Source organism: Hyaena hyaena, unplaced genomic scaffold, assembly GCF_003009895.1.
Source record: "Hyaena hyaena isolate Hyena2069 unplaced genomic scaffold, ASM300989v1 scaffold_74, whole genome shotgun sequence".
Lineage (NCBI taxonomy): Eukaryota > Metazoa > Chordata > Mammalia > Carnivora > Hyaenidae > Hyaena > Hyaena hyaena.
Window position 1 is genome coordinate 2,399,396 of NW_024080706.1, and position 14,399 is coordinate 2,413,794.

A 14,399-nucleotide genomic window follows, 5' to 3' on the forward strand; every position below is an offset into this window, starting at 1 on the left:
ATGATTTCCATTTCCTCCCTGGCTCTGTTGCTTGTGCCCCTTAGGCCACTCTAGCTTGATTCCATTCATGCAACAACCTGCCTCCCCACCTCCTTTGAAGGCAATTCAGTGCACTCTCCTACCCTCCTCCCTTAAATTTCCAACATTCATGAAATGCACTGAGCAGCTCCTATGCACCAGGCACTAATCCAAGCAGTGGGTGTGCAAATATGCCCAAAAAGGTCATGGTGTTGTGACTGAGACAAGCAAGCAAGCAAGCACAGTTCTGAAAGCCTGCAATAAATGTTCCCATACAGGTGTGCGCGGGGCAGCCATGTCACGGCAGCCGTGAGATGATGTCCTCTGAGGCTGAAGTGAGGGTTGAAGGAGACTTCACGGATAAGGTGAAGACCTACCTGACTCCATAAGAATGAGTAGGAGTTTCCATCATTTCCCACCAGCTGGGTTGCTATGGTTATAGGTATAGTAGGCGACTGAATGTTAAGAAGTAAGGGTAGAAGGAGAGTTGACAAGGAAAGAGGGGGTACTTAAAGACTTGTCATACCGTCTACTCAATACTTTAAGGTGGAGGAAAAATGATATTCCTGACTAGAGTTTCATTCTTCTGCTAGTTGGGAGAAAGTCCTCTTCTTTCCATTCGTGAAAACGCAATCAACGGTGGTGATGGTGGTGGTGGTGGTGGTATTATGTGAGTAATTACCTTTCCCATAATACTACCATTTTTTTTAAAGGTAGTTACTGTATGTTAAAGACTGTACTACCTGCCTGAGGATTCCCTTTCTCCGGATGCGACGGTCTCAGTTCCCAGATTGCACTGCTTGAGGCCCCACCTGCTGGTAGGAGCCGGAAGTTCAGAAGTCCTACGGACTTGTCCCCAAGGCTCCATCCGCCTTTCTTTTAGGTGTCCAGGAGCCCTGACATGTGTCGTGTGGCAAGAGGTTCAGACGGGTTTGGTCCTATCTCAGTGGATTAACTGCAGTGAAGGGTACTGAGTACATCGGAAGCTGGTCGTGGTGGCCAAAGCATGGGAGTTCGGCTTCTGTTCTCTGCTCTTGAGCTACAGTCGCTGGAGGGAGTCTCCCGCAGGGGGAGAGAAGGGGTTCTTAGAGAATGGGCGGTACACCCCCAGGACAACACTCCCTAGGGGACTCAGAGCCAGACCATCCTCGATTCTAATTGTATTTCCCCCCATGGAACCGCATCCACTAGAAGCCAGTCTACTCAGGGATGGTGAGGATGGGACTCAACTTCTCAAGAACTTCGCAAGATGATAGCAGCAGAACCGACACATAGTCCAATCCTTGCTTAAGATGCTGCAGAGGCGGGGCCTCAGCTCACCAACCCTGGTCCCCCTTAGCAGTTTTTCAAGGGAATCGGAGGCCTCTGGGTTAGGCTCAGTTGAGAGACCCTTGTCGTTCCTAAAACAGCTGTACCTCCAGGGTTATCGTTTTTAAAATATACCGGCCTTGATGGATAGGCAGAGCCCATTATAGCACAAACACTTAACAGACCCTGAATCCCTATCTGATACTCTCCTTTCGAGGTTTATTGCCAAGGCAGGCCACAAGTCCCACATCTCTTGACTCAGCTGGACCTGTTGCCTTTCTGAATCCTTTTCTGGGTTGCCCGTATTCACCTCCATATACCTCCCTAGCTCCGACTCTCAGAGGGAAGATTTGGGAATACAGAAAGGAATCAGTCTGTTCTCTCCCAGAAGATCCCTGGGCTCACTCTGCAAACTGCCCCCTAACACTCCCCAGAATCTTCCATACAGAGAGGGGGCCTTCGCTCAGTTAAACAGGGGGCCCACTCAAAGTTTCCTTAGGTAGGGGACACTAAAGACTTCTTTAAAGGTGACCAGTGCGAAACTGCCGGCAATTTCCTTTGTTTAAAAAGATCTGCTTTTCATCTTTACAAGAAGCCTATGAGGTAGGCCTTATTGGTATCCTCATTTTATAGGAAGAACACTAAGGCCCAGTGACACGAAGTAACTTGCCCAGGTTTTCGGTGGTCGGTAACAGAGCAGAGATTCAGAGCTGGCTCTGTTGGACTTGAAAGCCCCTTCACATGCGCTGCCCCTTACTCCTGGCCAGGGAGGGGCTTCTCACCCTCAGTGCATAACATTCATGAAGAATGAAGGATCCTTCACAGTGAATGCTGAAATCAGGAATGGGTTGCATATGGACCCACTGACACATGTTACTTCTCCTTGGTTTTGTCCTCTGTATCTGTTGTGGCCTGAAGTTTGTAAACCAACCCCCCAATCCACATGTTCAAGCCCTACCCCCCAGGATGTCAGAATGTGACTATATTCACAGGTGGAGACATCAAAGAGGCGATTAAGGTAAAATGAGGCCATATGGGTGCATCCTATCCAATATTCACAAAAGGAAAGACCATGTGAAGACAAAGGAAGACGAAGATTATCTTTAAGCCAAGGGGAGAGGCCCAGAAGAAACCAACCCTGTGCACACCTTGATCTTGGACTTTTGGCTGCCAGAACTGTGAGAAAACAAATGTCTATTGTTTAAGCCACCCAGTCTGTGGTACTTTATTATGGCAGCTCTAGAAAACTGATATAGTATTTATAGTCTTGTGATTGATAGTATTTCCCATGGTGTCAGCAAAGTAGATTCCCATAAAGAATAAGCAATGTTTATACAATATTTCCTTAACAAAATTGTTTCCACCTAGAGTATTTGCCTGGATGCAAGGAGGAGAGCCTGGAAAGTGGGAGGCATCATTAGAATGGAGAAAGAGACATCCTATATGTTTTCTTTTCCATCCTGGTCTTATGCTGAGTTACCATTTACAGCACTAAGGTCGTTATCTCTATTGAACTCTGAATGTGAGATGTCTCATACATTTACTCTCCACAACTATCCTCTGAGGTGATTGCTATCATTCTCATTTTGCTGATGGGAAAATTAAACCATAAGGAGGATAAAGTAATTTGTGGAATCATACAGCGTAAGTGGAAGTAAAGACCAGTGCTTTTAATTACTGTCAATTTGACTTCTAGGATTTCACTGTCCCCCTTCTCCACTGCTCTTGAACTTTCTCACTTACATATTACCAACTGTGGGATACAGTGAAAGGCTGGGTCTTGCCACTCAAAGTGTGGTCCTCGGACCAGTAGCAGGCATAACCTGGGAGTCTGTTAGAACTGCAGAGCCCCAGCCTTATCCCAGACATGCCAAATCAAGATCTGCATTTTAGCAAGATCCTTGGACACTACCAGCTAGATAATTGGCAGGACTCAATGCAAAATGAAAATGTGAAGCCCTTAGTTTAAAAATCAGTGAGCATTTCGAGATGGCGGCAGGAGAACTTTAAACCAAATGTGGGTGGGACTACCCAGGTCTCACATCCAAGGAGCCAGCCCTGCCCACAGATGATACATGGGTACCGTAAAGCGTGAGAGGCATAGCCATAGAGGATTCTGTGTTGCAGCCCTTCACTAGAGGGATGCTTTTAGTTGTATTTGATCTTTTTGCATTTTATCTTTAAAAAACCCACAATTTTTCATTATACTCCTTAATATACTCATTGGTCTTACCATAAAAGAATATTTCCTCCCAAAGAAACCTGGAAGGAAAATAGCATCAACAACCTCTGGCACTCTGACCATCTAGAAGCACAAATGTCCTAGTTCAAAAAGCCTGAGGTTAGCCTATCCTAGATGTAGACCAAAGAGCTCTCGATTAAATATTTCCAACAGAATCACACCATGTAAATTTCATGTGCCTTTCTTGCAAGAGGCTAAATTCATGTAGTATTGCTCTGGACCAGTTATTTAAGCTCTGGACCCGTCAGTCTTCTCATCTATAACATGGGGAGAAAAATAATACTACCTCAGGGGTTGTTGTGAGGATTCAATGAGGTAATAAATAAAAATAAAGAGACAGAGAACATTTTCTGGCTTATGTCAAGTGTGCAATAAATGTTGATGTATCGTTACATCGCAGAGATTAGGTCCTTGTTTCACTTTGAAGAAAGCAGAAAATGAGGTAGACAGGGTGTCACAGGGGAGCTGGCTCAGCTTCTAGGCAGAGCCCCATGGGATGGTGCTTATTCCAATGAGTTCATCTTGACCTGGGGTCTGGTCTTCATTCTACTGATGCAGAAACCTGATTTTGTCAGCACCCAGAGAGTCATGGCTGTAATTGGGGGGTGTACTTACAATACTGGACGTTGGTGGTGTGTGTGTGTGTGTGTGTATAAGCTCAGAGAAAAATAGAGAAAGGGGTTGGAGTGAGGAGAAGAGGGAGAGGGAGAGGGATTGAGAGAGACAGAGCAAGTAGATAATTTAGAGTCTGGGAGGGATGACCTTTACATTTTTCAGTGAGAGAAACACTACAGAGAACTTGAAGGTTGCTGGAAGAAACAACATCAGCAGTGACAAGACAGTCTCAAGGGACTGTCTTGGTCTCAGCTTTGACACCCAGTCACCTCGGTGGGTGGCATCTTCTGAAACAACCACAGCTGGGGAGCACTGTGGAATCTTTAAGCCTCAAGGGGGCACTCTAAACTTCAGCTCCAGGAACCAGACAAGAGCATCTAGCCAGGTCTTGCCTTTTGGATATAAACAAACACAGGAGATTTTTGGAGAGAACAGGGAAGGTAGGTGGGTGGGTGGTGCTTAGTAGAGAGTGAATTAGTCTGGGCACATGGAGCTCCAGAAGTGCATTTGGGGCCATTGCTAGAGAAATGTTGTTATCTCTCAACTTCTACAATTGAATATAATAATTGATGTGTGTATATACATGTTTCTGATTATAAAAGTTAAACATTCATGTTGTAAAATTTTTAAATATTAGGGAAAGTATAGCTTTGAAAGTGAAATCCTTTCGTATCCCCGTCCCTGCCCCACAAAGTGTTAAAAGTTTCATATGTTTGCTATGACTATATCCACTAACTGGCTAGCAAACAACTAACTATACATATACAGGAACACATGCGTAGTTATTTCTACATAAATAGGGAATGCCGACATTTAAGTTCACCATGATAACCAGTAAAGCTGCCTGAAAAGCTTGTGTTTCATGGCCCACTGCATTCCCTTCCCATGAGCAAGTAACACAGAAAGGCAAATTATCAGAAATTTATGAGCTGAGTGTGGAAAGAAAACAAGGAAAGTGAGTTAATCTTCTGAAATGTCTTTCAGCTGAAAGACACCTCCCCTCCCCATCAATGCATCCAGGAACTAGTATCTCACAGACCACATTTTGGAAAATGGTGATCTCTGCCTATGTCATTGTGAAGTCTCCTTAAGGCAGAAATTATTACTGGGTTTTATTGTTCCTTTTAGAATTCCCTGCTTTTGGGTAAAAATTAATAACTTTCTTTAACCCACCTATGGGTTATTTGAAAAGATCTTTAATGACCTATTTAATATGATTAAAACCATCCTATTTACTTTTTGTTCATGTTTTAAAAGAGAGTGGGAAAGGTAACAGTTATTTAAGATAAAATAAACCAGCAGGCCAAAAACTATTCATGCTAATAAATCTAAAAGTAAAGTCTGCCATTAGGAATGACTTAAGTATATGAAGTGTTTCCTTTAAAATAGTCATTATTTCTATATCCTTCATGTAGACCTAGAAGCACAAGTTATGATTGCTTTTAGGCATCTAATACACAAATGGGTAACAAATGATGCCTCTGGCCCCAAACCATTCTTCATCTCATCCACTAGAGGGTACCTGAGGGTTGTTCAACAAAAGCACTCAGAAAACCAGATTAAAAATGTGAACCAGAAACCACAGACCAAAAGTGCTGTATATATATTTTAATACTAAAAATAGTAAAATGCTAAAAGATAGTCGCATGTTTTTTTCCCCTTTATATAGAATTTTGACACTTTTGTTTTGTACACCAACATTCGGCTTTGAAAACATTTTGAATCTTGTCTAAAAAGGATGGTAATGTGTATTTTATAATACACTAAACACATCTGCTTTTCTAATGAAAAGTGTGGTATTGAAGATTGCTAGAAAAGGCTGGCAATTTTATTATCATATTCCCAGAATTATTTCTCTATTTTGTATAATTAGTATATTACTTAATTGGATTCCCTCTGAATAGTCTCATGAAAGATGTAGGGTTCTTTTTCCTTTATTAGGTTCACCTTCTACTTCTCACTCCCTCCCACTCTGTGTTTTAGTAAGAGCAAGTTACTGTACTGCTCAGTAAAACTGAAAATTGGAAGTAGTCCCAATGACCAGTAGTAGGGAATAGAAAAGCCAAGAGTGGAGTGTTATGGCAACGCATATTTATATTAATCTATTAATTATAGTATATATAAATTATAACACTGATGCAATAGTATGAAAAATGCATTTGCAAAATATGCTGACCATTTGCTAAGGGTCAGTCCCTGTGCTATGTGAATGATGACCAGGAAATAAATTCTAGCTCTTGAGGAGTATATAATTTGGGGTGTGTGTGTGTGTGTGTGTGTGTGTGTGTGTGTGTGTGTGTGAGGAGATCCATGATTGAATAATTACACGGTAGGGATTGTGAGCATGAGCTTTGGAATCAGAAATTCAGGCTCTCCCACTCATTTGTTATATGACCTTGACCAAATTACTTGACCTGTCTCTGAGACTTGATCGTCTTATCTGTTAAATGGGGCTAATCATCTATCTTAATTTTATTGTGAAAATTAAGTGGAACCATGAACATAAAGTACCTGACACTTAGTATTGATTATGGAGTTCAGTAAATGACATTAGTAGTGGTGGCTTTCATTATTGTGGCTTTCTGCATGTAGCAGGGAATCATTGTGTGATGCCATATGTGATAGACTGTCTCAGCTGGTCACCCCCAGAATGAGACGGAAGCATTGTTCCAGGGCCAGACAATTGCTCTGGCCAGACAAGCTTCGGTCACATCCTGACAGTCCAATTTTCTGGATAGCCCAGTGGTTTGGGCCACCTGATATGAAGAGAGTCACTGAGAAGGGATCTTGCCTCCTTTGGAGTAGGGTGTGTTTCTGTTTTTCTTTAACTGCTTCCAGGTCTGGTGGTCAAAGTGGGCCTCTTCGGGTGAAGACCCCCTACAGTCCTGAGAGCCAGCGTAGATGGCTGCTCCCACATGAGCTAGCAGACAGAGCTCATTCACTGAGAAATGGGTTTGGGGCCAGGCCAGAATGGCAGAAAAAGTGTTTCTCAAGCAAAATTCTGGATGATGCTGAAATCCAAGGAATCTGCAGAACCAGGAGTCAAATGGAATCAAGGGCTGAGATCAGAAAGCCAGACAATGAAATCCAAATGGGTTACCAAGCCATGGCAGAGCTGTGCTGAAATCCAGGGTGTAGAGCAGAGATTGGAAACTGGTGGGGGGTGGAGTGTGGGGAGGAATGGGTGCAGAGAACAGTGAGAACCTACTATTTACCAGCTACTATTCCCGATACTAGAGCTTCTATTCCAATAAGCTAATTTCCCGTGCTGGTAAGTACTATAAAGACAAATGGCATAGCATAGTGTACTGGGAGTTTCTGTTTTAGCTAAGGTGGTATTCTAGGAAGAAGGAACACCAAGAGAAAATGCCCTGAGGCAGGAATGACAGAAGAAGGCCATTGTAGCTGGAGTGTCACGAACAAAGTGACAGGTGGAAAGAAATGAGTTAGAGAGGTAGTCAGGGGCAACTCTTGTAAGGATCTTGTAAGCCATGATAAAGGGTTTGGATTTTAACCACGCAGTGGGAAGCTGTTGGAAGTTTTAAATAGGGCAGGAGAGTTGGCAAGATCTGACTTACATTTTAGAAAGACCCTCTGGCTGCTGTGTGAAGGTTAAATTATAGCAAGACAAGAGTCTCATACAGGAAGTCCTGAAAGAAGGAAGAAGTAGGGACTGACTGCTGTGTCAAATCGGAAAGAAATTCCCATGAGCTGGGCCAGTGGAATATCTGTGTGGCACACATCCATTTCCTCTCCAGTCTCGAGGTTGCCCTTGTACTTAAACCAGGTCAGGAGGTGGGCCTCACCTCTTGACTCCTTTTCCAGGAGCATCTTGGTCCTGGGGGGTTATTTATTCAGATTTCTAAATAGGTACAAGCCAATATAAGATTTTGAGGGAAAGTAGCTTGAGGCTAAAATGGGGCTTCTGATACACATCTCATTCTGTTTCAGTACAAATGAGGAGAAACAACTGAGAGTTTTTTAAAATGTGGAGGATGGAGTAGAGAAGTAGGTTGATTTAAGTAGCATTTCAATCAGATAAACTGAGTTAGTTATTTAAAGATATAACTTTAAAGTATATTTGGAAACAAGAATTAGAATAGCTGCACACTGATTGGGTGTCTACCATGGGCATACCATTGTGTGTCCACCAGAGCCTTCGTACATGAAACAAAACACAACCACAGTTATTGTTGTAAGAGTCTTTGTGTTCCTGCCGTGCAAAGGGATTCCGGTTCTGGGACTGAACCAGGTCTTTGGAAGCAATATGGTTACAGAAGTTCTTCTTTATTTTCAAGCCTGAAAGCTAAGCATTAAGGTTCCTACCTTTTGCAGATGAAGAGACCAAGGTTTAGAGAGGTTGTTTACATGGACCAATTGAGTAGTAAAATGAGAATGTGAATCTGGGGCTGTCCAGTTCCCAGACTCCAAAATTCACACTGGAGCCACTTTACATGAATTGTACAAGTAGGGTGCAGTGATTAAGGTTGTGAACCATGGTGTCAGGGGGGCTTGGATTTGAATTCTGCTCCATCATTTACTAGCTGTATCTTCTTGGCTGGTTACTTAACAGCTAAGAGCCTGTGTTCCCTCCTCTGTAAAATGGGGGTATCAATAGCCCCTTCTTCAAAGGTTGCTCTGAAGATGATGTGAGATGTATAGGATGAACCTGGCAAATGAAAGAGAACCCAATAAATGTTAGTGCATATATATATATATGCATATATATATACATGTATATATATATATGCATACATATACACTAACCTGTGAGGGGTACTTTGGCATCTTTCTGAACCAGTTTCACTGCCAGCATCAGAAATATATATCCTGCCTTGGAAATGTCTAACATAATAGATTGTGTCTGCTCAACTTGCTCTTCACAGTGCTTCGAACACTAGGCATCTAGGAAGTACTCTGGATGATGATATTACCCAACTGCATGAGTGGGTTTGATAGCTTTTCCAAAGGGCTGGTGTTTCGGTTGTGCAACTGTAACTGCTTCATGGCAATAGAAAAGATTTATTTTTTGGACCCCAATCAACTCTCAGCCCCATCCCTCAAACTCCAGCTATATCACAAGATGTCAAAGCCGTGCGATATTAACGTTTGGTCCAAAGTGCTAGTGGCATTTTGCAGATGTAATGAAGAACCCACATTGTCCTAAATTGCTTTGTGATGCCTTCTGCCCTGAGCCTTGCTCGCCCTTTAAGGCCCAGCTGGTGGAGGAGATTCAGCTGCTAGCTCACCTGGGAGGCAAGGTAAAGACAAAAGAACTGGTTTGTTCAACTTTGCAGGAGGCTGGGACCTCAGTGGGGTAGAAGATGCCACTCAGTGAGGGTAAGGATCTAGCAATCATTTCCGTCCAGACCCAAGTCGCACAAAGGAAAAGATCTCCCATAGTAAAAAAAAAAAAAAAATGGAGTGATTTTCCAAGATGAATGGTCACCTGACTCAGAAGAAATCAGCAGGAGTGGGGATGGGGAACAGAGAAAAAGAAGGGGTTTTCTTTCAGAGGGCTACTGTTGCCCTTGAGGAAAGCAGTCAAATCACATAAAACTGGTTTGCAGGATAGATTTTTACCTGAAGTGAAGAACTGTGTGCTTGCTTCAATCCAGTCTGTTCCAACCAGCTTCTTTCCACTTGCACTTGAGAAACTGAGTCAGCCTAACATGTTTTCCATAGTACAAGAGCCCTACCTTCAGGAAAGTTTCTGTGTCCTGCAGAGTCCAAGTGGGTCAGTTTTCCTCTGAATCTTGGTGACATAGGGGAGCTGGACAGGCTTGGTTCAAACAGTGGTCCAGAGTATCCTTTTGCTGCTACTTTGGGCAAATTCCCTGCCCTCAGTTTCCTCATCTGTAAAATGAAATTAATGAATGAAACTATTTTGATAATGTACTTGTGATGGACAAAAGAAAGAGTGTATTTTAAACCCAAACTGACGATAGACACTTCTGCCTTTTAAGGAAGGTAGGCATACTTCGTACCAGTGAGGAAATAGTTTTCCTTTGGGCCCCTTCCCAGAGAAGGAAAAGCAAGACACACACACACACATACACACACATACACAGAGAGAGAGAGAGAGAGAGAGAGAGCGAGCGAGCACAAGCATGCAATTGGGTAGAAAGCCTGTTTAATGGAGCATGTTAACCGCAATGGAAGTGGAGCTGAATATGGCTCTGGTGGCTGGAGAGGGCTGAACTGCTTTCCCCAATAGTTGTTCAGGGCTTCTAGGGGCCAGCGAAAGAGAAAGAGGAGAGACATGGCCCCAGCAATGCTGCAGAAGGCAAATCTTAAAGTCTGCAGAGCCCAGCTACTATTCAGTTTACATGTTTATATATATCAAAGGACTCAGAATAATTCTTAGCACCAGCGAGCATTTAATAAATGACAGCCAGTGGCTGTGTGGCACAGTGACAGTGTACAGCATCATTGCCCTCAGAGAGTCCCTCGCCCTGGAGGAAAAGTATCATCTTTCTTCTTCATGGTGTGTGTGTGTGTGTGTGTGTGTGTGTGTCTTGGGGAGGCAGGACAGACAGCAAAGAGGAAAGTAGTGGGTCCAAATTCTGGTTCCACAGGGTTTGTTTCTTTCTTTAATTTTCCCTTTTTAAATTAGGGCAAAAAATAGTACTTCATCTCATACGATTTATATGAAGTTTAAACAAGATAATCTAGACAATTCATATGCTGGGCACTTAGCCTTCAGAAGATGTTAGCTCTTGCTAGTATTCTATAATAATAGTCTTATGAAGATGGCATACTGTCCTAGAACATACGCTCTGTGGTTTTTGTTTTAAAATCTACATGTGGGACACCTGGGTGGCTCAGTCAGTTAAGTGTCCAACTCTTGATTTCGGCTCAGATCATGATCTCACAGTTCACAGATTCGAGCCTCGCTGTCAGCACAGAGCCCGCTTGGGACTTTCTCTCTTCCTCTCTCTCTCTCTCTCTCTCTCCCTCTCTCTGCCCTTCCCTCACTCACATGCTCACTCTCAAAAATAAATAAACTTAAAAAAAATAAAATGTATGTATATACTCAATACAAAAACCTTGAAAACCATATAAAGAACGCAGAAAAACAACAGCCGCTCCAACATAAAGATCACCGGGGTTAACATTTTGGTTTATGTCTTTTCAGTTTTTTTCCTCTCAAGTGTATGGACATCTTTGTTCTGTCTTTTCAAAATGGGATACTGTTCTATAGTCTGCTTTTTTTTTTTAACCTAGCAATAGACTGTGAACTTTTCCCCATGGATGAGTTGCTTCTTAAAATAGATGTTCCTGTGGAAGCAGCCATAGTCAGGGCCAGCAGATTCATTACTATTCTTTTATTTATTTATTTTACAAACTGGGGGGACGTCTTATGGCCATCCAAATCTGGGAAAATCTGCACACACATTTCCTTATTGGAAAATTAACAGTGCATATTAGCATGTTAAAGACTCTAAGAAACCCTTCCATAAGAGAACCTGCCTGACTTGGATTAGACCAGCGTTCCCCAAACTAATTTAACGCAGTGGAGCCATCTAGTCTCTTAACTCCCACTGATGTCTCAGGAATCACGTGGGGAAACACTCCTGAGGGTGAAGATTCCTTAAAAGTAGGGAGCAGGTCTTGTTCATCTTCATTGTTTCCACATGACCTTACAGATGGATTTTTTTTTCTTTTAAAGAAATTATGGAAAATGGGATTGGCCTGATGAATCCACTTTCTAACAACACGCGTGTGAACCAGGGGCCAGGGTTAGAGGCTGGGGCCGTGCTCTGAAGTGTCTCTCCGTGTAAAGCTAATTGGCCCCTTTGGGGATAAACCTGTGAACCTGGCCTCGTTAGCACCAGCACGAAACAGCTGAGTTCGTTTATTTGGCACCGTGAAATGGTTTTCTTCCCCAGATTCTCACACTGTCCTCTAGGTGGCGATGTGGGTTTGTCGACCTGAGAGCCTGAAGCTTGGGCCAAGCAAAGCTTAAAATTGAGGGGGGTGCAGGTGTGGATGAGGGAGGGCACCGGGACGGAGTGATTATTGAAACCAGAAGGCACACTGTCAGGCGTGAAGCTGGCATGATGCTGAAGCACAAGCTCATACACTGGAATGGGACACAGATTTTAAAGAATATGGATGAACCAGTGAGCCAATAAATATCGCTAGTGTTTATTGAGCACCAACTGGGACTGGTAATATGCCAGATAATTTTCTTCTTTTGATTTCTTTTGATCCCCACCCCAACGCACCTGTGAGGAAGGTCCTGCAGCTAGAAGTAGCAGAACTGGAAATCCCACGCGGGTCCTGTATCCGAGGACTCTGCTAGACTGAAACTAGAAGATGTTGACCAAAGATGAATAATTGTGAAATGTTTGTCCAGCTATCCTTCGATCCAGCTATTATCTATCTACCACCCAATCTGTGATCTGCTTTTCATTTCATTTGTACAGGATGGGCTAATAGCACTATGTGGTTGGGAAGAATATTCTGATAAGTCCCTCTGAGAGGGTTCTGGGAGAAAGAATTTTTCTGGTTTCATTACATTTCCTATGATTTTTATTCTCTCTTGTGGATTGCTTCTCCAGCTGGTTGCTCGGCTGGCCACCCCTTAATTCCACTGTGCCGACAGGGGCTGTGCAGAGGGCCACGAGAAATGTCCGAAAGGGCACCCTAGCTCTGACATGGAGGGTGACAGAAGACCAAAGGATGTGTAGGAGTTAGCTATGCAACTGTTACAGATGGCTGTTCCAGCCAGAACAGCACACGCTTAAGGCCTGAGGTCAGCAAGAGCATGGTGCATTAGGGGACTGAAAATAGTTCAGTGTGGCCGGCCCATAGGTTAAGGGTGTGTGATGCCAGACGGAGGGAAGGGGGAAGAGTGAGGAAAGGCTGAACAGGTACACGCAGTCAAGAGAGTGAAAGGCCTTGTAAGTTGTGTTGAGGTGCTCGAACTTGATCCTGAGCACAACCAGGAATCCCTGGAGGGTTTTAAGGCATGTGATGAAATGGATAGGTTTGCATTTTAGAAAGAGCACCCTGGCAATGGGCAGCGCCTCTGGAAAACAGTGTGGAGGTTCCTCAGGAAAATCACAATAGAACTCCCCTATGACCCAGCAATAGCACTGCTAAGAATTTACCCAAGGGATACAGAAATGCTGTTGCATAGGAGCTCATGTACCCCAATGTTCATAGCAGCACTCTCCACAATAGCTAAAACATGGAAAGAGCCTAAGTGTTCATCAACGGACGAATGGATCAAGAAGATGTGGTTTATCTATACCATGGAATACTACATGGCAATGAGAAACAATGAAATCTGGCCATGTGTAGCAACATGGATGGACCTTGAGGGTGTTATGCTGAGCGAAATAAGTCAGGCAGAGAAGGACAAATATCATATGTTTGCACGTATAGGAGGATTAGGAGGAACTTAACTGAGGACCATGGGGGAGGAGAAGGGGGGAAATGGTGGGGGAAAGGGAGAGAGGCAAACCATGAGAGACTCTTGAATGCTGAGAAACAAACTGAGGACTGATGGGTGGGGAGGGGGGAGGGGGGAGGGGCATGGAGGAGGACACTTGTGGGGATGAGCACTGAGGGTTATGTGGAAACCAATTTGACAATAAACTATTTGTAAAAAAAAAAAAGAAGAAAGAAGAAAGAAAGAGCACCCTGGCAATGGAAAAGGGATTAGGAGAGATGGGTGTGTGTGCATGTCTGTGCACACTCCAGCACCAATTGCTGGGGTGGGGGATGGCTATAGGACAACATTTGGAGGGTGTTGTAATACCTCCTGCAAGAGATGAGAGGGCCCTGACCCAAGGAAGCTGCAGCACTGTCCATGGAGAGGGCTGAAAGCACATTTGAGAAGAATTAACAGCCTCTGGCTACTGACTGAGAGCTGGGGGTGACATTTTGGGGTTCTCTGGTTATTAGTGACAGTGTATACTAATATTTTGTATAAATATCAGTATAAATAGAAATACTTTTGTCCAAAACCGGGTGGCAAAAATGCTCCATACAGGGTACCTGACCCATCCCTCTTCACCTCTTTCTAGTACTGCACTCCCCAATTTCTTTCTCTCTTTTTTTATCTTTTAAAAATCTCTGCTCATATAATGTGCAATAAAGAGCATGGGTGTCTGAAAATCAAAAAATCCAGTGAAGAATGGGCAGAAGACATGAATAGACATGTTTCCAAAGAAGACATCCAGATGGCCAACAGACACATGAA

General features: G+C 43.4%; 1 long non-coding RNA gene across 1 annotated transcript in view; it reads right to left on the bottom strand.

Annotated features, from left to right (window-relative positions):
• Positions 1 to 8,305: 8,305 nt before the first annotated feature.
• The window catches only part of LOC120232577, a 32,873-nt gene continuing 26,779 nt past the window's right edge, over positions 8,306 to 14,399 (bottom strand). Inside the window, exons 3-5 of the long non-coding RNA XR_005528595.1 lie at positions 12,415 to 12,498; positions 9,883 to 10,039; positions 8,306 to 8,852 (exon numbers count right to left, since the gene is read on the bottom strand). This is a non-coding gene — a long non-coding RNA (uncharacterized LOC120232577). The remainder of the gene's footprint in view (positions 8,853 to 9,882; positions 10,040 to 12,414; positions 12,499 to 14,399) is intronic.